Source organism: Bos javanicus, chromosome 25 (assembly GCF_032452875.1).
Source record: "Bos javanicus breed banteng chromosome 25, ARS-OSU_banteng_1.0, whole genome shotgun sequence".
Lineage (NCBI taxonomy): Eukaryota > Metazoa > Chordata > Mammalia > Artiodactyla > Bovidae > Bos > Bos javanicus.
In genome coordinates, this window is record NC_083892.1 from 30,527,987 (window position 1) to 30,555,434 (window position 27,448).

At 40.8% G+C, this 27,448-nt stretch overlaps 1 protein-coding gene and 1 pseudogene across 9 annotated transcripts in view; both read right to left on the bottom strand.

The window, feature by feature from the left end:
- LOC133238914 (large ribosomal subunit protein eL38-like) overlaps nt 1-26,964 on the bottom strand; it is a 44,260-nt pseudogene extending 17,296 nt beyond the window's left edge.
- The window catches only part of AUTS2 (activator of transcription and developmental regulator AUTS2), a 1,221,294-nt gene that overhangs the window by 810,464 nt on the left and 383,382 nt on the right, over nt 1-27,448 (bottom strand). The gene's annotated exons all lie outside the window — the stretch shown is intronic.

Consider the following 27,448-nt stretch of genomic DNA (forward strand, 5'->3'; position numbering starts at 1 on the left):
ACAGTATTCACTGTTCAGTTTACAAGAAATAAAGTAAAATAAATATAGACTGTTCTTGCCATGTGCTGTTTAAACAAAGTCCCAAAATCATTTTTTACTTTTTTAATGGCTCACTATTGCCTACCACAACATATATATTTTTTATTTTGGATTTGACATGCTGTGATCCCAACAGACAGACCTGGATCCTTTATCCTCCTGTGTCCCTTCAGTTCAGTTCAGTCGCTCAGTCGTGTCCAACTCTTTGCAACCCCATGGACTGCAGCACACCAGGCCTCCCTGACCATCACCGACTCCTGGAGTTTACCCAAACTCATGTCCATTGAGTCGGTGATGCCATCCAACCATCTCATCCTCTGTCGTCCCCTTCTCCTCCTGCCCTCAATCTTTCCCAGCATCACGGTCTTTTCAAATGAGTCAGCTCTTTGCATCAGGTGGCCAAAATATTGGAGTTTCAGCTTCAACATCAGTCCTTCCAATGAACACCCAGGACTGATCTCCTTTAGGATGGACTGGATGGATCTCCTTGCAGTCCAAGGGACTCTCAAGAGTCGTCTCTAACCCCACAGTTCAAAATCATCAATTCTTCAGTGCTCAGCTTTCTTTACAGTTCAACTTTCACATCCATACATGACTGCTGGAAAAACCACAGCCTTGACTAGACGGACTTTTGTTGGCAAAGTAACATCTCTGCTTTTTAATGTTGTCTAGGTTGGTCATAACTTTCCTTCTGAGGAGTAAGCGTCTATCTTCCAAATTGCTGCTGCATGTTCACACTACATATTTTAGGACTCTACAGGCTTTATACAAACTACTGTCTGTTTTTGAAACACCCTCATTTTGACCTGTCAAAGTTCTATTTGCCCTTTAAGACAGTGCGCTAATCTGCTGTGTGATAATTTCAGTCATGCATCCAACACAGACTCGTCCCTCTAGACAGTTATATCATCTTGCCTCCAATTATAGTCAACTACACCCAGATGCCTCAGAATCCATCTGCAATGCAGGAGACGCAAGTTCGGTCCCTGGTTGGGAAGTTCCCCTGGAGAAGGAAATGGCAACCTACTCCAGTATTCTTGCCTGGGAAATCCCATGGACAGAGAAGCCTGATGGGCTGTAGTCCATGAGGACACAAAGAGTTGGACGTGACTTAGCGACTAAACAATATCACTGCCACCCTTGTTCATACCCAGCACTCTCCTTTTCCCTCAAACACACACACACCTTTTTAAAAAGAATCTTTGTTAAACCATTATACAGTTCAAATCAGCACGCCTGGTTCATTTCAGCTCCTTCACTGCCCAACCAGGCGACTAGGACTGCTTCAGCTTCTCGGCTTTCCCTTTGTCTATGATGACCAAGGTGTAAAGGTATCTTCTGAACTGACCTTTAAATTTCCTGTTATTCTTATTTTCCTTGATCTTGACAGACCTGGCATTGTCTCACCTTGCTATATGCAGAAAGTCCTTTATTTCTTCAGTTTTGAGAGGCCAGGCAAAGAGGCACAAAGAGCACATGGCCACACAATGAGCAGCAGGATGGAATAGAATGGATAAGCTTTCCTTACCCTCCCCAAAGCTCCTTTAAGGATCAGCGCTGGATCTTAGGTAGCTCAGAGCATGGATGAAAGTTTTTAAACTGAAGTGACCTTTTATAAATTATAAACCATGTTGCACTAAATTATAATCAAAATGCTTCACTTACCCCAGGGCAAGAAAGAAAAGCAGCCACTCCAGTGATGCTGGGGGATACCAGAGAGGCTGTGTTCTCTCCAAAAACCCAACTTGAATTCCTACAAGTCAGCATCCCTGAACTGCACATTTGACAAGAAACCTTATTTAGCAGTTGTTTCTTTTCTGCTTTTCTACCAATTCCCAAGTTCCCTTGAGGGGAGTGTCTTACGATCATTCACTCCGTACTCCTTGACTTACCAAAGTTAAAACACAAGCAATGGTTAGAGGCAAGCAATCTATAACTGATGCATTTGGCTGTACCTTTCTCATCTTGACAGTCTGGAGTAACACTTTTTACAGAGGAAACCAGTACTGCTGTGGATAAGAGATTTAGCCAACTGTGATCACTGGTTTGAGAGCCACTCAAAGCCCAACTGAGGTTGACTCCCCAACCTTCATTCTACCCTTCCCCTACTGTGTTGGGGCTTTGCCCTTGAGGACATAACTCCAGCTCCAGGCCTAGTTAAGCCCATCAAAGTCCTTTCATCCTCTCTGCCAGCAATTGGTCTGGAACTCAGGCCTAAATCAATCCAGACACGCCAACCCAAAAGGACAGTTTTTTATGCTCATGCCCCCAATTTGTCCAGAGGCAGAGGGGAGATCTTTGCCTCTGTCTGGGAAAGAAGTCATTTTCCCTTCAATCTCTCTCAATCTCCCTGGCCCACACTCCCACATTTCTACAGTTAGCTATGAGCAAAGCGTGAGGCCCCGGCAGCCACTAATAACTATGCACAGATAGCTTAGGGATGCCGCTGATACTGTGAAAGCAAACAGATGAGACAGGAAGAAATGAGGTCTCTGAGGACAGATACACACTAAGTCACTGAATTAACCTACCTGAGGCCCTCCCCACTTCTGGACTTGGGTGAGGTGACCCCGTAAGTTTCCTTACTGGTTAAGCAAGTTTGAGTTAGGTTTTCTAACACTCATAGTTGAAACCACCCTAACTTAAACATTTAATGAAATTCTCTGCAATTAAAAAAAATCCGCTTGATACTCATTTCAACTCTATGCTTTAATTAAGAGCCATATAACAAAATTTTCACGTGTGATTATAATTTTTTCGTTAGTTGACTGAACAAAACAAGATACCAAACATAAATATGAAACAGTATCACATGAAGTAACTCAATGTTTGATGCAGTCAAACAACCAGTAGCTGGCCAGGATCACATTAACAGGGCATCACCAAAGCATCACCCACTCAATGGATATAAGACTGAGGAACAACCAGCAGCTGGCCAGGATCACATTAACAGGTCATCACCAAAGCATCACCAACTCAATGGACGCAAGACTGAGGACACTCCAGGAGATAGTGAAGGACCAGGAAGGCTGGTGTGCTGCAGTCTACAAGGTCGCAAAGAGTCTGACATGACTCAGCCACTGCACACCACCACCACCACCAAGGCATATAGACTGTAAACAGGCTGGTTACAAAAAACTGTTCCTTTAATTGGTGTCTGCACTGCATGGTGTAGTGCCTGAATGTTAAACAGTACTTAAAGATAAAAGCAAAACTGTGGGTTTGAACTCACGTGTTCAAGAAGAGATAGAACTACTAAAGAGGAATGCACTCTGGATGCTGAAGGTGTGCTAGGGTAGGAAAAAACCAGCACAGACCTGAAGATACTGATTCAACTTTCTCCAAATCATCCTGAGTCCCAAGAGAATCAGCAATAACTCCTGAGACAACATGCCAGTTGCAACATTCAGACAGCAGCTCCCCTGTTAAATTTCAGGAATTCTCCTCTCCCCATGTGTGAAATAGAGGAGTTGTATGTGTTCCCTTCTAAGGCTCCTTTCTGCTCTGAAATGCTGGACCACACAAACAACCAGAGACTTGATTTTCTACTGTGTATGATGAGGATTTCAATCTTAATACTTATCTCAATACTTTTTCATAAATATTTATTAGGTGCCTACTATGTCCGAGGGAAAGGGCCAGGCCCTAAAGAAATGCTGAGATCAAGTATGTTCTTTACCTCCAGGGTATTACAGACCCCAGGGAAGGCTGCTATCAATATAAAAATTTTAGTGAACTAAATTAAATCCAAACACATTACAAGGTAACCAGACCATCAAGTCCCAGTTTTCCAGGATAAAAGTAATGAATTAGAATGATAATCTCTAAGTACCAGGTGAATTTTACAACTAGAAGGAACCTGTGCCACAAATCTGAATAAGATGTTGTAAGTGGGTAATAAAGAGCAGTTTCCAAAAATCAATTTTAAAAGGCTGTGCTTCTAAGCCTGCCAAAACCTCAGACTCATGATTCTCATCCTAGTTCATCTTTGCTATTTCTACCAATGAAGCATGAGAAATTCCGAAGCCCTTTCTTACCTGCCTTGCTGATCTATTTCTTATCCCGTTAACCTTCAAACTTTTTCCAGGTCCTCCTTAACTAATTATTTTTTACTAAACAGGAAGCACGCCATTTATAAATTCTGAATCTCTGATGGCTTACGGTATATGGCACACACATGGTAAGCAAAACATACATATGGGACTACATTTTTAAACTTATCCCATGATAATATATGCAAAATTCATACCTTACACCTTGAAAGTTGCTTTCTGTTAAGCTTCCTCAAACTTTCATGTGACTACCAATTTTTTCATACACCCTACAAGGACTTGTTCTTTTAACTACTTAAATTGTTTTAACTTGATATTAGACAAGTTAAATGTCTTTAAAACTACTCTCTGAAAATCCCTCTTTAAGTACAGTTTTGCTTTCCCCTTGCCAAAGCAGCTTTTAAATCCAATGAATTTTCACAGCTATTTGGATCTTTTCAATTTAAAGATTAGCTGCTGCTGTTAAGTCGCTTCAGTCATGTCCGACTCTTTGCGACCCCATGGACTGCAGCCTACCAGGTTTCTCCATCCATGGGATTCTCCAAGCAAGAACACTGGAGTGGGTTGCCATTTCCTTCTCCAATGCATGAAAGTGAAAAGTGAAAGTGAAGTCACTCAGTCGTACCCAGCCTCCTAGCAACCCCATGGACTGCAGGCTCCTCCGTCCATGGGATTTTCCAGGCAAGAGTACTGGAGTGGGTAGCCATTGCCTTCTCCGTTAAAGATTAGAGGTGATTTACAAATACATCAAAATGTGCAGAATGTGAACATTAATACTATCTGTGATGCTGGGGAAAACTTACTTCAAATGTTCCTATCTATCCCCTCCTCCTCAAACATACACAAAACAGTCACACATCCACTACTTCATTCTACGTTTCTATTAAGGTACTCAAAAACACCAGTAGTTTTATTGTGAAAGACACACTGCTGACTCACTAAATGTGTCAGCTGAAAATTGTGTCTCCCCTCTCTATTTTCTTTTTTCATGGCTGGGTTTTGAACCTAAGTTTACCTAACCCTTACCTTTTCACCTTAATTTGGTCACTACCCAGATAGTCAAAATCCAGCTGTGTCCTGTTTTTCCCACCCAGCATATTTATAATTTAACCAACTCAATGGACATGGGTTTGGGTGGACTCCAGGAGTTGGTGATGGACAGGGAGACCTGGCGTGCTGCGGTTCATAGGGTCTCAAAAAGTTGGACACGACTGAGCGACTGAACTATTTTTGAAACATTTGTGACTACAGCTTCATTGCAAAGACAAAATTTAAATATGATAGACAGAAGGATAGGCATTTATGCAATGATCTTAGTTCTATCCAGAGTGAAACAAATGTTCTTAACCAGTGAAATAATAATGAAATTATAAATCTTGATAATCATGCCACCGAACCTGTATTTTTCTAATTGTTCACAACAGAATCAAGGAAGACAAGGCAAAAATCTTGCTGAAGTCCAAATGAATTGTGTCTATGACATGCCCTTGAGTTACTGTCCAACAGTCTTGCTAAAGAAAGAACTGAAGGGTATATCTGGCTTTCTGTAAGGACTGTACTTTTTTCTCAGTGCTTAGTCAACTGTCACTTGTTCTGAAATACTGTCCAGGACCCAAAGAAAAGGTTACAGAATTTACTTACACTGTTTTTACTAAAGTCAAAACACGCTGCTTCAAAGATGATGGTGAGTCTATAATCCACTGGCCACAAGAGCCAGGACTCCATGCTCTGCAGTAAACAGATGCTCCCTCACAACCTACTCTTTCACCTTTCACCTTCCATGTCATCTGTCAAATCTCACTCTCCCTTGTTTAGTCAGAAGCTCACTTTCCTTTACAGAGAGGTCAAATGCAGAACTGGAACTAAAGAGTCCTGCAATTTGCATCATACAGCGCTACACCACTCACCATTAGAAGTAACCAGCATTCTCAGAACAAAACTCAAGAAAGCCTCTGCTTTTTCTTTTTTAAGGTTTTTGAGATTTGTTACTATTAGCTTTTTCTAGCCAGCACTGAACAAACCTTCCAGTATATAAAAGCTCAAGTTTAAATCAACCCAGCTTTCTGCTGTCAGGCGGATCATTGTAATGCATTACAGAAGGTTTGGTTGAATTCCAAGCTTCTGTCTAGTTCTCAGGAATCAGAGCCTTGGCCAATGGGCATAGAGTGAGTCATGACCAATTTTTCTACTGTTGTATTAAAGGAGGCGGGCAAAAGAACAATCCCTTAGATAACTAGAGACACTGGCCAAGAACTGGTGCCATCTGCTAATATGGGTGGAAACGACACTGAAGAGAGAAAGGTTGGTGAGGGGGCAGATGGGACTCTCCTAGTCATCTGGTTTTATTATCCTTGCTCCAATTTGTATTTGATAATTTGAGCTAAAGATAGAAAAGATACATCTCTCCACTGGAATAAGAATATGATGGGAGAACACAAAGTTGAATTACATCTCTGCCCTGCTTCTTCATTCCAAACAATTCCCACACCATCCTTTGGGTGAAGAAGGCAAAAGCCTCATCTCTGAGATGAGAGCCCAGAAAGGTATTTTCAACTGTGCATTAGGATTAGACTTTCCACTGCTGTTCTTTGAATTTTGTGGCTAATAATTTGTACAACTGGACACGACTGACATTTTTATCTGTAATAACTTGACTTAGCTCTTTAAATTTAAAAGCCAGAATAGAGAACAGTATGATTACAGCACAATCTGAGGGCCTAGTGAGTGACACATGATACAAAAATCATTTTGATCCCACCACTGTTTACCTCTTCTAACTCCTGCCATTTCTCTCCTTTGCAAATTATACTCATTTTATTGTTTGCAATTCTGTCATTATATTAGACCGATCATATCTCTATGTACAGAGAGCTCTGATTATTAAGCTAATTCTTAAAAAAAAAAAAAACTGTGTTGCAATGCAACTGATACAGTAGAACAATTTGGGCATGAGTTTTGCGTTCGCTTGTGTACGATTTTATATATAACAAATACAAATAGGTGCTATCAAACAGTATTTGTCTTTCTCTCTCTGACGTATCTCACTTAGCATAACACCCTGCAAGTTCATCCATGTAGTTGCTAATGGCAAAATTTCATGTAAGACACATCTTACAGAACCCAGGTCTCCTTGCTAAGCCTCACACACTGAGGAGAGGTGACAGTGGAGGTGTTTTCTGTCTGAAGTGACCTCTCTCAGATATCTGCATGGCTTACTACTCCCTTACCTCCAGCAAATCCTGGCTGTAAGTTCCCTCAATAAGGTCCAACCTGACTGCATTATTAAAAAATTCACTATTCTCCAGCTACATAGAGAGGTTTTCCTCTTTACATGCTTTCTATCTAGAAATTTTTACCTTCCAAAACACTTAAAGATTTATGTACTTAACTTTTTTTTCTTGCATTATTCATTAGAATCTAAGCTCAATGACAGGAGATTTTTTCCTGCTTAGTTTGGATATCATCAGCCCACTATTTAGAACTGCACCTGACACATGGGTCAAGAAATATTCACTAAAAAAATGAATACACATATGGAGGCACAAGCATGGTTATTTAAACCATTATAAGAGTCAAATTAATAATTTCAAATCCACAGAACCAAGCACTTTTAAGGAACTTGCTCAAATACATGAAAACTATGGAGAAGTCCTGGGCTCTAACTGAAGGGCAACATCCATTTAGAAGGCTAGACATAGGTTCCCCTCCTCCCACCTCAGAGAGCTCTTAGAATTACAGGACATGTTTTTTAAAATGTGAATGTGGTCATATTTAGAGCTGGAGGTAAATTGGCTCCACATTGTCATCATTTCTACAGAGAAAGAATGACCAAGTCACTCCTCTGCATTCACAGCACCTGCAACAAAGCCACTTGAAAACAAGTGGTGGAGTGGGACGCATTCAAAAAGAAATTCACGGCTGAGAAGGCAGGGATCATGAAATACAAACCAAAGTGTTTCACAGAAAAATCTCTAGAAATGGCAGAATATTAAATTGTATCTGACCTCTAAGTCACTCAAAGTCCACCCAAGTCTGTGGGTCAGTAACAAATCCCAAATGTCAAGCTCATTCTCTTTGCCACTGACTTTACAAAATGGACTTCCGATGTCTATTTGCAGGTGTCTACATACAAAAGAACTTGGCAAACAAGTACTTGGCTCTGAGGCACGCTGAGTTGGTCAATTTAAGTCCATGTCTAAACCAGCATTTCATACGTAGTTTGTGATCATCAAATAAAAAGATATGTGCGTCTTCAAGCACATGGCGATACTAAGTGTACTCTTAGACTGCAAGATTTAAAAGAACACGTGACCCATTCTTGACATCGTGTCTCTCCAAACCTCTGATTTCTCATCTGAAAATAGGGATAATGCCAGCTGTGCCTCATGGGTTATTGTAAGGATTAAATGGACTAAAGTTCATTTTCTACTTTCAGATAATAAGCACCACCTATATCGTTAAATCTCTACCACCCTATCTGTACACTTACGACTGAGGTATAAGAGTCACCAGAGGAGCCCCTAGAGTCATCAGAGGAGTTTAAAGGTCACAGGCCTACCCTGTAAACACGCTAATTTAAATGGACTGGGATAGAGTTTGTTTAAAAGTTCCAGTTTCAGGTTATTTCCACATGGAGCCAGATTGGAAACTCAAGATTTAGATTCTAATACCCAGATTCAGTAGTCAGGGGTAGGTTAGGAAATATGTAGTTTTTCACAGGTACCTTACAAAAATTCTTACAATCAAGCAGTATAAGAAACTCATCTAATAAATATAAGAAAGCATTAAAAGCATTTATCATAGGAATTAGCACAAAGTAAGCACTCAGTGGCAAAATAGAAAACAATTGTATGTTTATAACTATGTATAAACTATGTTTATAACTATGTATATATATATGTGTGCACACACACACACATATATATATATAGAAAGAGAGGGAGAGAGAAAAAGAATATGGATTAATCTAGGCAGGGATTTGCCTAGATTCATGTGTTTGAAACAAATCCACAATCATATACTATTTATTTTATCTATACAACATCTATGCTTCCAACTGCATTTTAACAAATACAGTTGAAAAGTATGTTAAAAATATATACTAGAATACAAGTTTTTTTAAGTTTTTAGAACTTTCCATAAAGGAAAAATGTGATCTGAATAAGTCTGGTGTAACTTTTGAGAAGGAGGGAAGGAAGAAGAGTGGGCAGGAGGAAGAAGGGACAGAAAAGAAAATTAAGTCACATAAACATTGGCCCTGAGTAGTGACGAGGGGCGTATATGAGGAAGGGTACTTGTCTTACAAAAAAAAAAAAAAACACTTAAACACTTGTGTTCTCTTTGTCTCCAGACGCGGGCAAGGACTAGCATTTACCGACTGGCTGTGTGCCAGGTATCCGACACCCATAAACTTAGTCAGTGCTCCCAGACAGCACTGCAAGGGAGCCCTCACCATCCACAACCCACACAGCACACAACCTGCACGAAACACAGCAGGACTTTTCTCTCAGAGTCAGAGGCTCGGCCACTTGGCCCAGAAGGCCGGCTCCTGTGAGGAGAAGCGCAGAGAACAGGCCCCTGCGGCACAGCCCTCAGCGCTGGCGGTCCTCTCTACAGTGTCTGCTGCAGCTTTGGGAAGGCGGGGCCAGAGTTCCTGCCTGTACTGCCTCTGGAGACACAGCACATCGAACAATCTCTGCTCAACAGGTAAACAGCAGGGCCCTCTCAGGGTCAGAGACTATCGCTGAGGGAACTTACAAACTCCTGAGGAGGGAGCTCTGGGAATGAAGTCTTTATTAAAATGGCCAGTCAGTCCTCAGGGTGAAAGATGATGAAAACTGACTGGTGTTGTAAAACACCTTCCTCCACAACAAAGTGGACCCACCTGAGAGACACTCTGGGAAAGACAAGTTGAGTGACTCAGACTGTACACAGGCAGAAATTTTCAGTAGAGTGGTGAAAGTGAAAGTGAAGTCGCTCAGTCGTGTCTGACTCTTTTTGACCTCACGGACTGTAGCCTATCAGGGTCCTCTGTCCATGGGATTTTCCAGGCAAGAATACTGCAGTGGGTTGCCATTTCCAGTAGAGTGGTACATATTCCCAAAACACTGCTGGGTTGGATGTATCTATCAGCTTTCAGGCATATTTTGGCTGTCACAGATCATGTCAAGCATGATCATGAAGACCGATGGAAGGACTCACCAACTCGAATTCTATGGGTTAAGAAGGAAAGGAATGTAGAAACTAGCCAGAAAGAACTCAAATGCTCCAGAAGACCAGCAGCAACAATTCTGCCGAGGCAGCAGAGCAGGCCCTTGGCCTTCTGTCTGCAGTGGCAGCCAATCGCCTTGACCCAGAGGTGCCTGGCTGTGGGCACCGCTGGGCATAAAAACTGAAGAATAATTTGCAAAACAACTCTTAAGTATTAAGTATCCCGGGAAGCAGAAGGCAAACACGAGATGAAGAGAAACAGGAGGAGGAAGAACCCTTCTGAAAAATGTTCTCCGTAATAGTCTCAGTAGGTATTTAATTTCTATTTTTTCCCTTTTCTGTGAATTCACAAAGGCCAAATCTTCCAGTTAAATTAGAGTGCAGTAAAGCACTAAGTCAGCATTCAACAGGTTTAATTACTGTGTAAATGAAAGAAATTATTATTCATTCATGACATTTACTTCAGATCCAATGCTAGCTGCTTTTATGTAAAGTTGAGGGTGAGGGGAGTAAAACTCAGATGGGGAGAAAAGAACAAGAACTAGGATATATAATTACAGCTGTATTTCTTTGCCAAGTATTACTGAGCCTAAACAAAAAAGTGCTTGTTTGCTCTCTTGAGAAAAAGCATGTGATCCATCAGTGGTGGCTCTAAAGAAAGCCTCCCCTCTCCTGACACACGGCCAGGCTTGATAGGTAGACCAATATTTGAAAAGCCAGTAACAGGGGCTTATTAAGGCCACAAAGCCTGGAGAGCCCATTGTGGTTCAACAGTCCTGAACTCTGGGAACAATCCTAGCAGTCAGGCCCTACAAGGTAATGGATGTCCCACTGCACCAGGAGAGAAAAAGGGCCAGTTGATGCTATCAGGACAACTAGACAATGAGTCTTTTTTAATGAATTTGCACTGAGCTTAAACAGCTCGCACAAGCAGAAAAGACACACACACACATACACACACACACACACACATGCACAAAACCCTAAACTAAATCACATGTGGAATTTATTTTTCATTCTCATCTGTCTGCCTGGTGGAAGAGATTCAAGAGAGGGTGCCTGGGGAACTACTTCACAACAGGGAGAAGTATCTGTCCACAAATCAGCATTCACTGAATGGGAGATAATCTGTCACCTGAATTGTTAACCCTCCATGGTTTTCTCAGAACACAGTTATTACAGACTATAATCCCACTGAAATGTTTTAAGTTTTCCAAAGTACACTCTGAATAAAGTCAAACACCTAATCAAAACATATCATCTTCCTACTCCAACATATTCACACAGGCAAGAGAACACACACAAACACACATAGGGATATTTTTGGAACCAGTTATTCTCAAATCTTTCCTAAACCTCCAACCACTAGCATTCAATTACTACAAATACTACAGCAGTCAGGAATTGGCAGTAACAATCTCAGTTTGTTTTAAAACCTGAGGCCACACAAGTTGTGGACAAGAAATTATTGTAGAACAATTTAGACAGATTTAAAGGACCAAGCACAAATCTGAGAATAATAATGAAGCTGTGATTGTTAAGGCTGAAGGTTTACTTGTTGGCTTAGAAGACTAACTGAATAAACTGAGCTGTTGAAAAAAATAAAACAATGTTTGCAGATACCTTAAATATTTCCTAAGACTAAATACCTTTACTGGACTTAAAGCTTTCTGCTAATTTCAGTTCCAATGTCTCAATTTCCACTGGCAAGAATCTAACATGTATTTTAGGATAAAGGAAATAGCAATTATCTGCATAAAAAAGTATTTGACTCTGAATAGAAAATTGTTTATGCATTATTATTGTTAACAATTACTGAGAACTGCAGCAATGTTATTTAGACAAACCATTGTTATGTATTAAAGCTTGACTGAGAGTCAGAATAAAGTAAAGGGCTTGGTGTTCAGTCAATATTCTAGTGGAGCCCCAGATTCTTTCAATTCCTGACTTCTCAATTTTAAATTGTGAATGGTACAAAGAAATACCAGTGGAAGTCCGATTAATAAATCTCTCAATTCTTCCTCCAATGTATTCTTGAAGCTCAATACAGGATCACGGTATGATTACCACAAGCTAGGTTTTCCTGGGGCCTGAAGCAGGTAGCATTATGATTTCTGTCTGTACACTGCCTAAGCCCTTGTCTCCTTTAAAGCTCTGATTTTTCTCAAGGTTACTGTTTCAAGTTTTATAAGACTTTTATTCTACCAGGGAGCATTTCTTACTACTTTATTCTGAATTAGGCCTTAAAAGAGATCACCTTCCTTCCCCCACTTTTAGAAAAGGAAAATAAAATCAGAATTCTTATATATATATATCTCTTCATGGCATGTGGGATCTTAAGTTCCCCGACCAGGGATCGAACCCATGCCCTCTACATTGGAAGTATGGAGTTTTAACCACCGGACTGCTAGGGAAGCCTCTAAAATATATTTTTAAACCTTATTATTGTTTTTGTTGCCTCAGCACCTTTTCTTCATTCTTTGGTAACCACAGCTCAAGTTTCCTTTGAAGAATTAACGCCACCTACCTCAGGCTCCCAGCAGAGTCACACCACCACAGGGTGTGGTCATCACATAGATCCAGTCACAAGTAACTGATTTAAGAATGGCCATGTGACCAATGTCAGACCACAGAGGAGTAGTAGCATGATTCTTGTTGGAAAGGACAAGAATGAGGGTCACTCTCCCAGGGCTGCTGAGCTGGCAGAACATGTGAGTCGTCTCTGCTTCTACCCCACAGAAGCCAACACAGAGGAAGCCCTGCTGAAGGATGGAGGCAGGTTTCCAAAAAAGCTAAGCTCCTGAAATTCAGATACTTTTAGCTCAGTTTACCCCTTAGCTCCGGAGAAGGCAATGGCACCCCACTCCAGTACTCTTGCCTGGAAAATTCCATGAATGGCAGAGCCTGGTGGGCTGCTGTCTATGGGGTCACACAGAGTCAGACACAACTGAGCGACTTCACTTTCACTTTTCACTTTCATGCATTGGAGAAGGAAAATGGCAACCCACTCCTGTGTTCTTGCCTGGAGAATCCCAGGGACGGGGAAGCCTGGTGGGCTGCCGTCTATGGGGTCGCACAGAGTCAGACATGACTGAAGCGACTTAGCAGCAGCAGCAACCCCTTAGCTCTGTGATTCTTAAACCCATAAAAGTTTGAATTGGGGCTAAGGTGCAGAGATGTTTCAACAATTTATGTTAAAGGTAGTACTGCCTTTTTAATCCTGTTCTGCAGCTCTGGTGTAACCACACTTCTTTTCAACCATCCCAAACTTCCTCCAGGTATCATCTCCAAAAAGCCTTCCTGGGTGACTGTTTCAAATATATTCAGAGGCACACAGGCTGATAATCCCTCAACTCCAGCTCAACCATAACTATGCAACAGGTCAGGTGCTCTCATATGTGACCTACTCATTCATTATATATCACCTGCTCTTTTTATTCTTATATAGTTATGCAGTCTGTGAAGCTTCCACAACTAGGATTTATATTACATTGTATAATATTATGCACAGATTTTAGACTCAGAAGATCTGAGCTTAACCTCACCCTTTCACTGGCTTCTTTGAATTCTGCTTCTCACATCTGTAATGTTAGGCTAATAATATTATTTTTCCCAACTTTAGTAAGATGTAAATGTCATATGACATTATATAAATTTCAGGTATATGGGGTGATTTGATATACTTGTATATTGCAAAATGAGTACATACTATCTGCTGTAAATGATAGCTGTGATAACAAAGTTACATAACTTGTGAATGTATGTTGCAATCTTTAAAGCACAAAGTAAGTGATACTGCTGGTGGTGGTGATGTCTCTTATGTTCCCCTCAGTAGATCTGTGAATGAGCTGAGAGGTGGAGGGAACCACTAATCATCACTTGGTCCTTGAGTTCCTGTGCTCCTTTCCCACATGAATACAGTCATTGAGTGATATGATAGACAGGAGCATCACCAAAAATGCCAGGAAGAGGATATGACTAGTGGACAAATATGAGATTTCCAGGCTCTGGAATAAAAGGATTTCCATATATGATATCTTGATCTAATTGAGTTTTTCCCATTTTTGAGGGGAGGCCTTGTAGATATAAATATAATATATAAAAACAACATTATAGATGTATCACAGAAGAACTATGTTCTTTGCTTAGATATCCAACAAGCTACTTTAAAACAAAGAAAAATGTGTTTTAGGGGAGAAAATATTCAGATATCAAGATAAACTCTGTATTCACAATGTAATTTTGGGAAAAAGAAACTGCTTATATTTCATCCCCAGTTCCTAATGCTTTTAAAGTAAAGAGTTGTGACTGGATGAGTTCCAAGGTCTTTCTCAGCTCTACAATAATGTTTTTTAAATAAGATTTTCAGAGCATATTCAGGTTTACAATCAAACTGGGAAGAAGGCACAGAGAATCCCCATATTCCTCCTGCTCCAAACACGCACAGGCCCCCATACACTCTGGAAATGGCACCTTAAAAAAATACCAAAGACGCACCTCCAATGACACACCACAGTCGCCTGAAGTTCTAGAGTAACTTTCAACCTCCTAATGCTTTAGATTATCATATGACATAGTGTTTAATTTCCTATTACATTTCAATTGATCTAAGCTCCCATAAACACATCTGAAGTTTACTGAATGAACAACACATACTTGTTTTCCAAATGTGTTAACAATGGTCTATTTCCTGGAATGTTTTAAGGAAATTCTCATCCAAGGGCTACCTACGGGGGAGACCATTTGAGATGCAGTGACAACCAGCTGCTCATTTGTTTCCATCAGTGGTTAGTGAGCCACTCCTGTCAGGATTCTGAAAGAACACTGGAATGGATGGAGCAATCCTGGGGATCATTCCTCATTCATAGAAAGGCCCACAGGAAAAACAAAATGTTTAATTCACATTGCTGTGGCCCCCATCTGTCTTCCATCTGACCTTTCTGAAGTGCTTTTCTACACTATCACCTCAGCAGGTGTCCCTGGACCTCAAATCACTTCACTAAAAGCACAAATAAAATTAAGCTCAACTGTTCAGTGATGGGAAATGAAGGCACTAAGAGGTCCCTGCACTGATCCCTCCAGGAAGGTCAGGACAGACCTGTGCGCACAAGATGCTGCACTTCCAGCTCTCTGCGCCAGTTTCCCATCACTCCCATCAATTAATGACTTTCACGTTAATTAAACACAAGATTTCTTGTCACTTCACAAGATCCCATATGTCCTCTTCCCACCGCCCAGTACTTCTTCTACTGACTTAAGCTCAGCTCTACTCTCTCAGCCTTACATCTCTATAAACAATGTCCCCAGCAGGAAGAGCTAACACTCCTATGGAGCCAATGTGCCAGGCACCACCATATGCAAATACCCTTTCAGAGGTTATCTCTTTTAAACCTCACCAACCAACCCTATGAAGTAAATTTGTTACTACTTCACAGATGAGGAAATTGACACACAAGGAGGTAAAGTGGCATGCACAAAGTGTTTACTGCAGTCTTCTATTTCTCTTTTTTAAATTACTTTTCTTCTGAACACAGATTTACTCATTTTCCCACTGTCTAAATAGTGACCAGGTACACACATCTAGAAGGCAGTAACAACTGTCAGGAGAACATCTCAAGCCTCAAAACAGAAACAATCCATGGAACCCTGAGTCTTGGTTGTATTCACAACTTAAATGACCAACCAGTCACACACAAAAAACCCTCCTCTGTCTTCTCCCCAGTCGCCCCACACTCCACAAATATTTATTAAATAACTACTATGTGTCAGATACAAGGCTAGAAGCTGTCTGTTCTCTAGTAGCTATTCTGAGGAGCTGAATTTATCATTTTGGATCCATGATTTCAACAACTTTCTACCTAAACTAGAATTGTGCACATAATAAATGAATCTGATCCTCAACATTTCCTCAGATGCTTAGTGCGTATTTTTATTTTTAATCAGGTTTACTGAGGCAACACTGATACACATAATTGATGTATATACAGTGCACTGCACATAAAGTGATAGCACTTTGAGCTATTAGGTCAACACACTCTCCAGAGAGCAAAGCTTACTCCACTAAAATGCTCCAGGAGGGCCCACTCACAGTCCTGAGGATCCAGAGATCGACCAAATTCAAGTCCTGCCCATCTTGAGTTGCAGATGATTGCATGTTACCAATTCCTGGGGTCACAGAACCGTGAATGAGTTTGACAGACATATTACCATGCAATTTATTCCAAAGCATTTCTCAACCCACACAGCAGTAAAGTTGCCCTGTTCAAACTCACGATGCACTCAAAGTCTGTCTTTACATTTCATCTTTTCTTATTTTTCAGCACTTCTTCCATCTTTACTCTCCTGTGTTTATTCATGTTCTACCCCTTCTTTCATTAAAAAGTGTTCCTAGGGAAAGTGAAGTGAAGTCGCTCAGTCGTGTCCAGCTCTTTGCAACCCCATGGACTATACAGTCCATGGAACTCTCCAGGTCAGTGTACTGGAGTAGGAAGCCTTTCCCTTCTCCAGGGGATCTGCTCATTCACATTAAGTTAGCAAATCACTAAGATGATCATGAAGCTGAAGCTCCAATACTTTGCCCACTTGATTCAAAGAGCTGACTCATTAGAAAAAACTCTGATGCTGGGAAAGATTGAAGGCGGGAGGAGAAGGGGACCACAGAGGATGAAATGGTTGGATGACATCACCAACTCAATGAACATGAGTTTGAGCAAACTCCTGGAGACAGTGAAGGACAAGGAAGCCTAAAGTGCTGTAGTCCACAGGGTCGCAAAGAGTCAGACACAACTGAGCAACTGAACAACAAACTACAACAACATGTCCAAGCTTAGTGTTACTTTTTCCAAGGAGTACTGGAAATTAAATAGGAAACCAGTGTCTAATTGCTCACTTTAAACCACGAGCTAGTTACACAGGGGTGAAATCCTCTAGCCAATCCATTATTTCCCTGAAATCCTGTGACATGGGCAGCTATTAATCTATTCTTAGCCTTCTGGTTCAATCATTCATTCATTCAGTAGTTAGTGGGTGCCTGTCACGTCCCAGCCAGTATTGTAGGTATCAGGAAATGGCAGTATACAAAACATGCAAAAATCCTGTCCTACAGTTCACAAGTTAAAGAGAAGCATGCACCACAAAAAACTCCATGTATGATGTATAATTATGACCCGAACCTGGATCTCCCGCATTGTAGACAGACACTTTACCATCTGAGCCACCAGGGAAGTCTATAATTATGATATATGACATTAAATGTTATCCGTTCTTTCAGGATCTATGTACAAAGGATCTGAGAAGTTTTTTATCTTGTTTGAATGATGCCATGATGCACAATAGAAGCCGGAAAAAACTAGCACTGGCCACCTTGGCTAAGTCACACACTGCTCTGAAAAACACAGTTTCCTCTGCTCACAAAGAAAGCCGGGTTAGGAGAATTCTAAACTCATCTTTTCAGATCTTCTAATTGGCTCGGGGAAGAATACGGGTCACAAAGAGAAGACTGTTAAACAAGTCAGACTTCTAGTCTTCTGCAGGAATAAAGACCCTATAAAGAGGCAAACATCATTCTTTATGTCACTAGAGACAGCAACCTTTCAACAGCCACTTAGCACATCCCTGAAACCAGCAACAATGTGAAGGCAGCTTTAGCAAAGCTGGCAGATGCATTCTCAAAGGGACACTCAGAGAATCACTCATGTTCATGTCCCCCTCTTTGCTTCCTCCTTTCGCCAACCCCTAGAAGTGTTTATGGTTTGAAAAACAGTAACTATTTTTATCTTCCAAGTTTGAAATGAGGTATCATCTGGCACAGATGAAAATGAACTAAATATTTTCTAAAAAATACTCAAAATTCTCCACTGAGGGTAACAACAAAACTGGTAAACACACTTACCCTCTCCCTGGGCAAACATATACAACAAGTTGAAAACAAAATGCTTCTATTGACAGGAAACCCAGTAGATACCTGGAATTATGCACCTTTTCCTTCTACTGCACATTCCTAATCTTTATTTCTTACATACTAAAGAATATTATTTATCTACATAGAGCCATTTAATGAGCATATTCTAGTAACAGAATCTATGTGTACCAACTAAAAACTACTTCATCATCAAACTCAGTATTTAAATACAGATGGAAACAAGAGAGCAAGCAGCCTTTCACAGAGTTTTGGAAATGATGAAAAATCATTTTAATCATTGCTTTTCCATACTTATCTTCTCTTTATTATACTTTCCCCCAATTTTCACTGTGAAAATATTCCCACGCTTAGTTTCTCTTTATTATATTCTTTATTTTCCCTCAATCTCTATTGTGAAAATATTTAAATCCAGAGAGAAGTTAAAAAAAGAGTACAACAAATGCCCATATATTCTTTGCTCAGATTCACCAATTTCAGTATTAAACTGGACATGGAACAACAGACTGGTCCCAAATTGGGAAACGAGTACATCAAGACTGTATATTGTCATCCTGCTTATTTAACTTATATGCAGTGTACATCATGAGAAATGCTGGACTGGAAGAAACACAAGCTGGAATCACAATTGCCAGGAGAAGTATGGATAACCTCAGATACACAGATGACACCACCCTTACAGCAGAAAGTGAAGAAGAACTCAAGAGCCTCTTGATGAAACTGAAAGAGGAGAGTGAAAAAGTTGGCTTAAAACTCAACAATCAGAAAACTAAGATCATGGCATCCGGTCCCATCACTTCATGGCAAATAAATGGGGAAATAATGGAAACAGTGTCTGACTTTATTTTGGGGGGCTCCAAAATCACAGCAGATGGTGACTGCAGCCATGAACACTTGCTCCTTGGAAGAAATACTATGATTAACCTAGACAGCATATTAAAAAGCAGAGACATTACTTTACCAACAAAGGTCCGTCTAGTCAGAGCCATGGTTTTTCCAGTACTCATGTATGGATGTGAGAGTTGGACTATAAAGTAAGCTGAGCACCAAAGAATTGATGCTTTTGAACTGTGGTGTTGGAGAAGACTCTTGAGAGTCCCTTGGACTGCAAGAAGATCCAACCAGTCAATCCTAAAGGAAATCAGTCCTGAATATTCATTGGAAGGACTGACGTTGAAGCTGAAACTCCAATACTTTGGCCACCCGATGCAAAGAACTGACTCATTAGAAAAGATCCTGATGCTGGGAAAGATTGAAGGCAGGAGGAGAAGGGAACAAGAGAGGATGAGATGCTTGGATGGCATCACCGATTGGATGGACATGAATCTGAACAAGCTCCAGGAGGTGGTGATGGACAGGGAAGCCTAGCATCCTGCAGTCCATGGGGCTGCAAACAGTTGGACACGACTGAGCGACTGAACGGAGAAGGCAATGGCACCCCACTCCAGTACTCTTGCCTGGAAAATCCCATGGAAGGAGGAGCCTGGTAGGCTATAGTCCATGGGGTCGCGAAGAGTCGTACACAACTGTGCGACTTCACTTTCACTTTTCACTTTCATGCATTGGAGAAGGAAATGGCAACCCACTCCAGTGTTCTTGCCTGGAGAATCCCAGGGACGGGGGAGCCTGGCAGGCTGCCGTCTATGGGGTCGCACAGCGTCAGACACGACTGAAGGGACTTAGCAGAGCAACTGAACTGAACTGTCACAATATCACTAATTAACATTTTGTTAGTTGTGCCCACCCTTTGCCTCCTTCCTTCCCTTCCCATCTCCCCTTTCCTTCTCTCCCCACTCTATGCCATCTACACCCACACATACACACAATGTTGTTGAAACACCTGAAAACAGCTTCAAACTTTGATACTTTATCCCTTTATTTCAGGACATCCAGGACATCTTCTGAATTGGAGATCCAGGACATTCTCCTCTATTACTACAGTATCATTAACATTCTCAAGAGTTTAATATTTATCCAGTACTACCATCTAATACAGTCCAATTTCTAAATTTTCCTAGTTGTCCCCAAGTGACCTTTATAGCATTTTCCTCAACCAAGGATTTGCTCAAAGCTCACACTCTGCTTTCCTGATTGTCATGTCTCTGTAGCCTCCTTTAATCTAGAATAGCCCTCCTAGCACCTGTTCATTTTATCTAGTTTAACACAGTTACAGATCCAATGTCTACGATTGTCCTGTGAACTGAATTACAGTGTCAAATTACTCTTTTATAAATAGCTGTAAAATGTTTAATCCATCTGAGGGATATAATGGTGGGATAAGGAATGGCTTTAAAATTTTATAGACTTAAAATCCTCAAGTCTTTTCATCTCAGTATTGTCTCTGAGACCACAGGCACATAGTCCAAAAGCCGCCTCTGCAAAACTTCTCTCCAGACATTATACACCCAATTCTGACTGTCAAACCTACTGCCACTACAACTCTAAGATATAAGTCATTATATCCAAAAGAATATTTTGTTTTTAAGACTGGGAAAGGGTTACCAGTATTTGAGTCAGAGGTAACACAAAATTAATCAAATAATTACACATTATCTCGTTTAGTCATTGTGTCAGACTCTTTCACAAGCCCATGGACTGTAGCCTGTTAAACTCCTCTGTCCATTCCATGGGATTTCTCAGACAAGAATACTGGAGTGGGTTGCCATTTCCTTCTCCAGGTGATCTTCCCAACCCAAGGACTGAACCCGAGTCTTCCTCATCAGCAGGTGGGTTCTTTACCACCTGGCCACCAGGGAAGCCCACTACTGACCAGGGGATTTTTGCAGAATCTAACACCTATGGCGTTAATATGTCTCTAGTTAATAACATGTTAATTTGTTTCCCACATTTAAATCAGAATCTCAAGCATGGCGGTGCACCAGAAAATTTACACTAAGAATTGAAAGGAATATGACTTATTCCACTAATAACTGAGTCCTCACAGCCAATGTGGATAATTTTTCAGAACACATACAAAATAATAATGTTAATATAAATGAATATTTACTGTGCCTTACAGAAAACTTAGTTCTTCAAGAAAGAAGCACAGTCCTAGTCAAGGAGGACGGTCTGGAGACCCTTAGAAATACTGGAAAGTTTGCAATGGCCTTTGTCCAAAACCGATAAAGTTCTGACCTGAAAACTGGCTTTATTGCCATGAACAGCCACAGTGGTGGGAAGGAAGAAGGCATTGGGATTATTTTTTTCCAAATAAGCTTGACTGTGGATTTCCACACAGAATTGCAACTAACAATTCCAGGTTATGGAAAACATTATTTGCAGGAAGCAAATCTAATTTAATTTTTTCATTGCTAACATAATACCTGTCATACAAAAGGGGCTTGTTTGGTCCATTTACACATTCATCTAACAAATGCTGATTTACTGCACTCACTGTAGCCAGGAAACATACTCTGTGCTGAGGATGTTAACAGTGAATAACATCCTAAAGGTCCTGCTATCACTGAATTGCAACCTTCAATAAGAAATAAAAAGCCCTAAAGTAAATGCATTTTCAAAGAGAATCGTTTCAGATGGTTGTAAGTAATATTAAGGAATTCAAAGGGAAAATCACATAATGAAAAACAAGCAAAGGGGCAAACAAGGACAGGTGATCCAAGAAGATGACACTGAAGAGTTAAGGTCTGAACTGAGATCTAAGGGGGAAGATAAAAGCCACCACGTGAGAATACGCGGCAGAGAAACCTGGGCCATGTGAACAGGCTAAGGAACTACAGATGGCTGATGACAGACTCAAGGTCTAGTGGGATAGGGGCCATGAAAGTGGGCAGGGGTCACTCATGACTTCAGAAGTCATGACCAAGTGCTGAGATTGTATTCTGACTGAAATGAGGAGTCCTAGAGGATTCTGGACAGGACAATGCTGAACTGTAACGGATGTTTCTAAAAGGTTTACCATATTGGCCAACATGTGCAGAACGATAAAACCATCACCGCAATGAAAATCAGTGAATCATATGCCTCAACCCCCTTGTTTACGCCTTTAATTATATTTCCAGGACTAATAAGAGGCAGAAGTACACAATCACAGCCTTGTGTAGGCAGTGTAAGAAACGAAGGAAACAGCTACTAGATCTGGTCTTCACCTCTATTCAAGGACACAGACAAGACTGAACAAGAGGGAAACAGCACACTGCACATGCTCCGAATGTATCTGGGGGAGTCACATCAGCAAAATAGTGGAGTAAGAGATACTAGCCTTGGTCACCCTACACCTCCCCCCACCCAAATTACACAGCTATTCATGAACAAAAGTAGTCTTTAGAGAGCCCAAGAATCCAATTAGGAACACAGAGGAGCAAAAAACAAAGAGAAACTGCACGGAAAGGATAGCTGGGGAGATGCGCTTGGCTGAGATATCAAGAGACAGCTGGGAACAAAAAAGAAAAGCGAGAGCCATGAGTATCACGCACACAAAAGGTGTCACCATGGTCCCCAGTGGCCAGCTCTGCAAAAATCACTGGCAGCCTTTAATGCTGAAGACTTCAACAGCCTCCACCACAGCAGCAGATCCCCAGAGAGGGAGGCAACGCTGTTCACCTCCCAGAAGGAGCTACGGTTACACTTCCCCAGGCTCACGTGAAGGTGCCTCCACTACTACCACACACGCCTCCAACCGTAGAGTTTCAGGGGCTTCGCATTGAACCACACTTCAAACCCAAGCTCCACAGCCAGGCCACGTGTATCCACATCTCGGGCACCAGAGCCACCACCGCTCTGTGCTAGCAGTTCCCCAGACCCTGGAGGTGCAATGGTTCAGAAAATGTATGTGTTGCAGAAGCTGGCACCATGGCTTCTTCATTAGAAACTAGCACCAGGTCTGCCACAGAAGCACCTGCAAGCTGAACCTGGCACAGAGAGGGCTAGTATGCCCTGGAAGAAAGAGAGAGGAGAGGAGCTCCTCAGGACACCCCACCACTGAACACCCCAAAAGAACTCACTGATACCACAGGTACCCACAGCCTTGGCCAATGAAGACCACTAATGTCTTCCCCAATGCTTGCCTCAGCTGACAGAGCTTCAAAAGAATTACACCACTGGGCTTTCCCCAGAGTCAGAACCACCACACATCCCCACTCAGCAAGTGCCCAAACATACTCTCACAGGTGAAGACACTTCCCTACCAAACCAATCCATAAGAACTGGAAGAGGCAATTGCACCATCAAATGTACAAAGATCAACAACACACTTTTGCTTGCTTCAAACACAAAACACACACACATACACACACAAAACAAAATCAAGGAAACATAACTACCAAACGAACACCATAATATCCCAGTAAGTGACATCCCTGAAATGGAGATTGTGAATTTGCAGAGAAGAATTAAAAAATAATTATTTTAAGGAAGCGCAATGATTTAAGGTAATACAGATAGACACCTAAATGAAATCGGGGGGGGAAACATGGAAAAAATGAGAAGTTAAACAGAAATACAGAAATTAAAAAAAAAAAAAAAGAGCCAAAATGGACTTCTGGAGCTGAAAAATTCGATGAAGGAAATGAAAACCACAATAGAGAGCATCAAAAGCAGACCTGATCAACAGAAAAATCTGAACTCAAAGACAAGTCATTTCAAACTGCCCAGAGGAGAAAAGGGAATGAAAAAGAGTAAAGAAATCCTAAAAGGGTCATGGGATACCCCAAAATGAACACTATTCTCATTATGGCAGTCCCCAAAGGAACAGACAGACAGGGAAAGGGGTAGAAAGTTTATTTAAAGAAATCATGGCTGAAAACTTCCCAAATCTTTTGAGAGACACAGGCACCCAGGGGAAGAATAAATGGGTAAAAATTCTGTATGCAATCAAAGTTGCCACCAGCTTTAAACAGACTGTCATGTGGGCTTCCCAAGTGGTGACAGTGGTAAAGAATCCTAATCCTACGCCTACCAATGCAGGTAGATGTAAGAGGCCCGGGATCGATCCCTGGGTCAGGAAGATCGCTTGGAGGAGGGTATGGCAACCCACTCCAATATTCTTGCCTGGAGAATCCCATGGATAGAGGAGCCTGACAGGCTGCAGTTCACAGGGTTGCACAAAGTTGGACACAACTGAGGCGACCTAGCATGTATGCATGGTAACCCCAAAGCAAAAACCTAAAGGAGATACACAAAAGACAAAAAAAAAGGAATCAAAGCATACCACTATAGAAAACTATGAAATGACAAAGGAAAACAGTAAGAGAAGAAACAATGGAACTACCAAACTGTCAGAAAACAATTAACAAGATGGTAAGAGCAAATCTTTACCTTATAATTACTTTAAAACTAAAACTGTTTAAATTTCCCAATCAAAACCACATAAGCAGATAAGTAAATAAAAAACAAGGCACGACTACATGCTGCCAGGAAGAAACTCACTTTGGTTTTAAGAACACACATAAGCTAAAAGTAAGGGTATAAGAAAAGATATCCCATGCAAATGGCAACAAAAAGAAAGCAGCCAGCCATAGCTATACTTAACATCAGACAAAATAGACTTTAAATGTAAAACTGTGACAAGATTAAGAAGGATTAACCAGTCCATTCTGAAGGAGATCAGCCCTGGGATTTCTTTGGAAGGAATGATGCTAAAGCTGAAACTCCAGTACTTTGGCCACCTCATGCGAAGAGCTGACTCATTGGAAAAGACTCTGATGCTGGGAGGGATTGGGGGCAGGAGGAGAAGGGGACGACAGAGAATGAGATGGCTGGATGGCATCACCGACTTGATGGACATGAGTCTGAGTGAACTCCGGGAGTTGGTGATGGACAGGGAGGCATGGCGTGTTGCAATTCATGGGGTCGCAAAGAGTCGGACACAACTGAGTGACTGGACTGAACTGAACTGAACTGAAGAAGGTTATTATATAATAATATAGGGTACAATTTATCAGAAAGACATAACTCTTGTAAATATATATGCACCCAACATGGGAATAAATAAATATATTAAACAAATATTAACAGATCTGAAGGCAGTAAAAATACAGCAACATAATAGTGGGAGAGTTAAATGTCCTACTTTTAATAAGAGAAAATTTATCCTGAAAGAAAATATGGAAATATTGGACTTTAGACCAAAGGAGCCTACCAGATATATATAAAACATTCCATCCAACAGCACAGAATACACATTCCATGAGCACATGGAACTTTCTAAAGAACAAATTTTATTATAGGGAACAACACTGGTCTTAACAAGATTATGAAGATTAAAATCGTATCAAGTATCCTTGCTGACCATAATAGAAAATAGGAAAAAATTGACATTAGAAACCTGGAGAATTCACACACACGTGGAAATAAGCAACATACTACTCACAAGCAATGGCTCAAGGAAGAAATATTTTCCAACCCTAAAAAAGGAGAAAATCCTGTCATTTGCAACAAAATGGATGAATGTGAAGGGCATTATGCTATGTGAAATAAGCTAGAGAAAGACAAACATTGCATGCTATCATGTACATGTGAAATTTTTTTAAAAGTCAAATTTGAAGAAAAAGAAAGTACAATGGTGGCTGCCAAGGGCTGGGGGCTGGAGGAAATGTTGGTCAAAGGGTTCAATCTTTGTTATATGATAAGGAAGTTTTGAGGATCTAATGTACAGCAGAGTGACTGCAGTTCGCAGCACTACTGTACATATGAAATTTGCTAAGAGTGGATATTAAGCATATCAAGCTTCCCATCTCTCATACACACACACATAATTGTGTGAGGAGATTGCGAACATATATCAAATCATCACACTGTACACTTTTAAGTATATATGATTTTACTTATCAATGATACCTCAGTAAAGCTGAAAAAAAATGTACTTGGGAACCTGCTCAATGGCTTCAGACATATGGCTGAATGAGAAATAGCTTAACTTTTAGTATGTCATTAGTTTTTCCTCTTAAGAAAAATGCCAGTAAAATCTTTCCCAAAATTTGATGTCACTACCTAGTGTCCACAATCATCTTCAGATTTTGGTGCAGTAATGATCTCACAATGCTGACATGTGACACAGGCAGCCCAGCCCCTCCCAACCACGGCTCCCAGATCATTCATCTGCCAAGGCCTACAGACAACTATAGGCTGAGCACCGAAGAACTGATGCTTTCAAATTATGGTGCTGGAGAAGACACCTGAAAGTCCCTTGGTCTGCAAGATCAAACCAGTCAATCCTAAAGGAAATGAGTCCTGAATATTCATTCAGAGGACTGTTGATTAAGTTGAAGCCCCAATACTTTGGCCACCTGATGCAAAAAACTGACTCACTGGAAAAGACCCTGATGCTGGTAAAGACTGAAGGCAAAAGGGAAAGGGGTGGCAGAGGATGACATGGTTAGACAGCATCACCGACTCAATGGACATGAATTTGAGCAAACTCCAGGAGACAGAGGAGGAGAGAAAGCTGGTATGCCATGGTCCATGGGGTTGCAGAGAGTCGGACATGACCAAGTGACTGAACAATAAGAACAGGAGAAAATCAGAAAGAGTGTTAGAGCAGTGGGGTGGCTGGGTTTCGAGAAAGTGTTGTTCGGTCTGAAGAAGAATGGAAAGGGGTCAACTACTACTTACGGCAATTTCAGAAAAACTACCCCAGGAAGGGGAAAAGACTTCCACAGATCACCTGTAAGGCACCAGGGTAAAGGGTCTATCTTAATTTGTATAAAAAGATCAACAAGGTGAAACAATTTTTTTTAAATAACATAACTGAAAAGGAAAAAAAAAAACTCCACACATGTTCATGATCCTAAAAACGCCACACATGTTCATGATCCTAAAAACTCCACTATCAGGAAATCTTTTGCTAGAGTGAAACACTGAAGAAGCTATCAAAGTTTCCATAAACACTTTAGAACTTGAATTAATAAACATAAAGCTTCCCTTTTTGAAAAACACTTCTTTGAAAAGAAAAAAATCTGATTAACACAATATGAATCAACATTAGGTCAAAATCCTTGGATTTTTAACCATATAATTGTTTTCAAAAGTTCCCACGATAAAAAGCATGATAGTTCAAATCAGAGTCAACACATAAACTCCATAATGAAAGTACACTGCTTGATGCATCACAGTATTTTATAGTTACATACATCTGTTCTTTGTTGTATTCCCAGAACCCTGGAGGAAGAAACACTGTCTTTGAATATACATTTCATACAGACAGAAACCTTTGGTGCATATATTTCTTCAATAATTCCTTTAAACAATGTATAAATGTATCACCTATATGTAT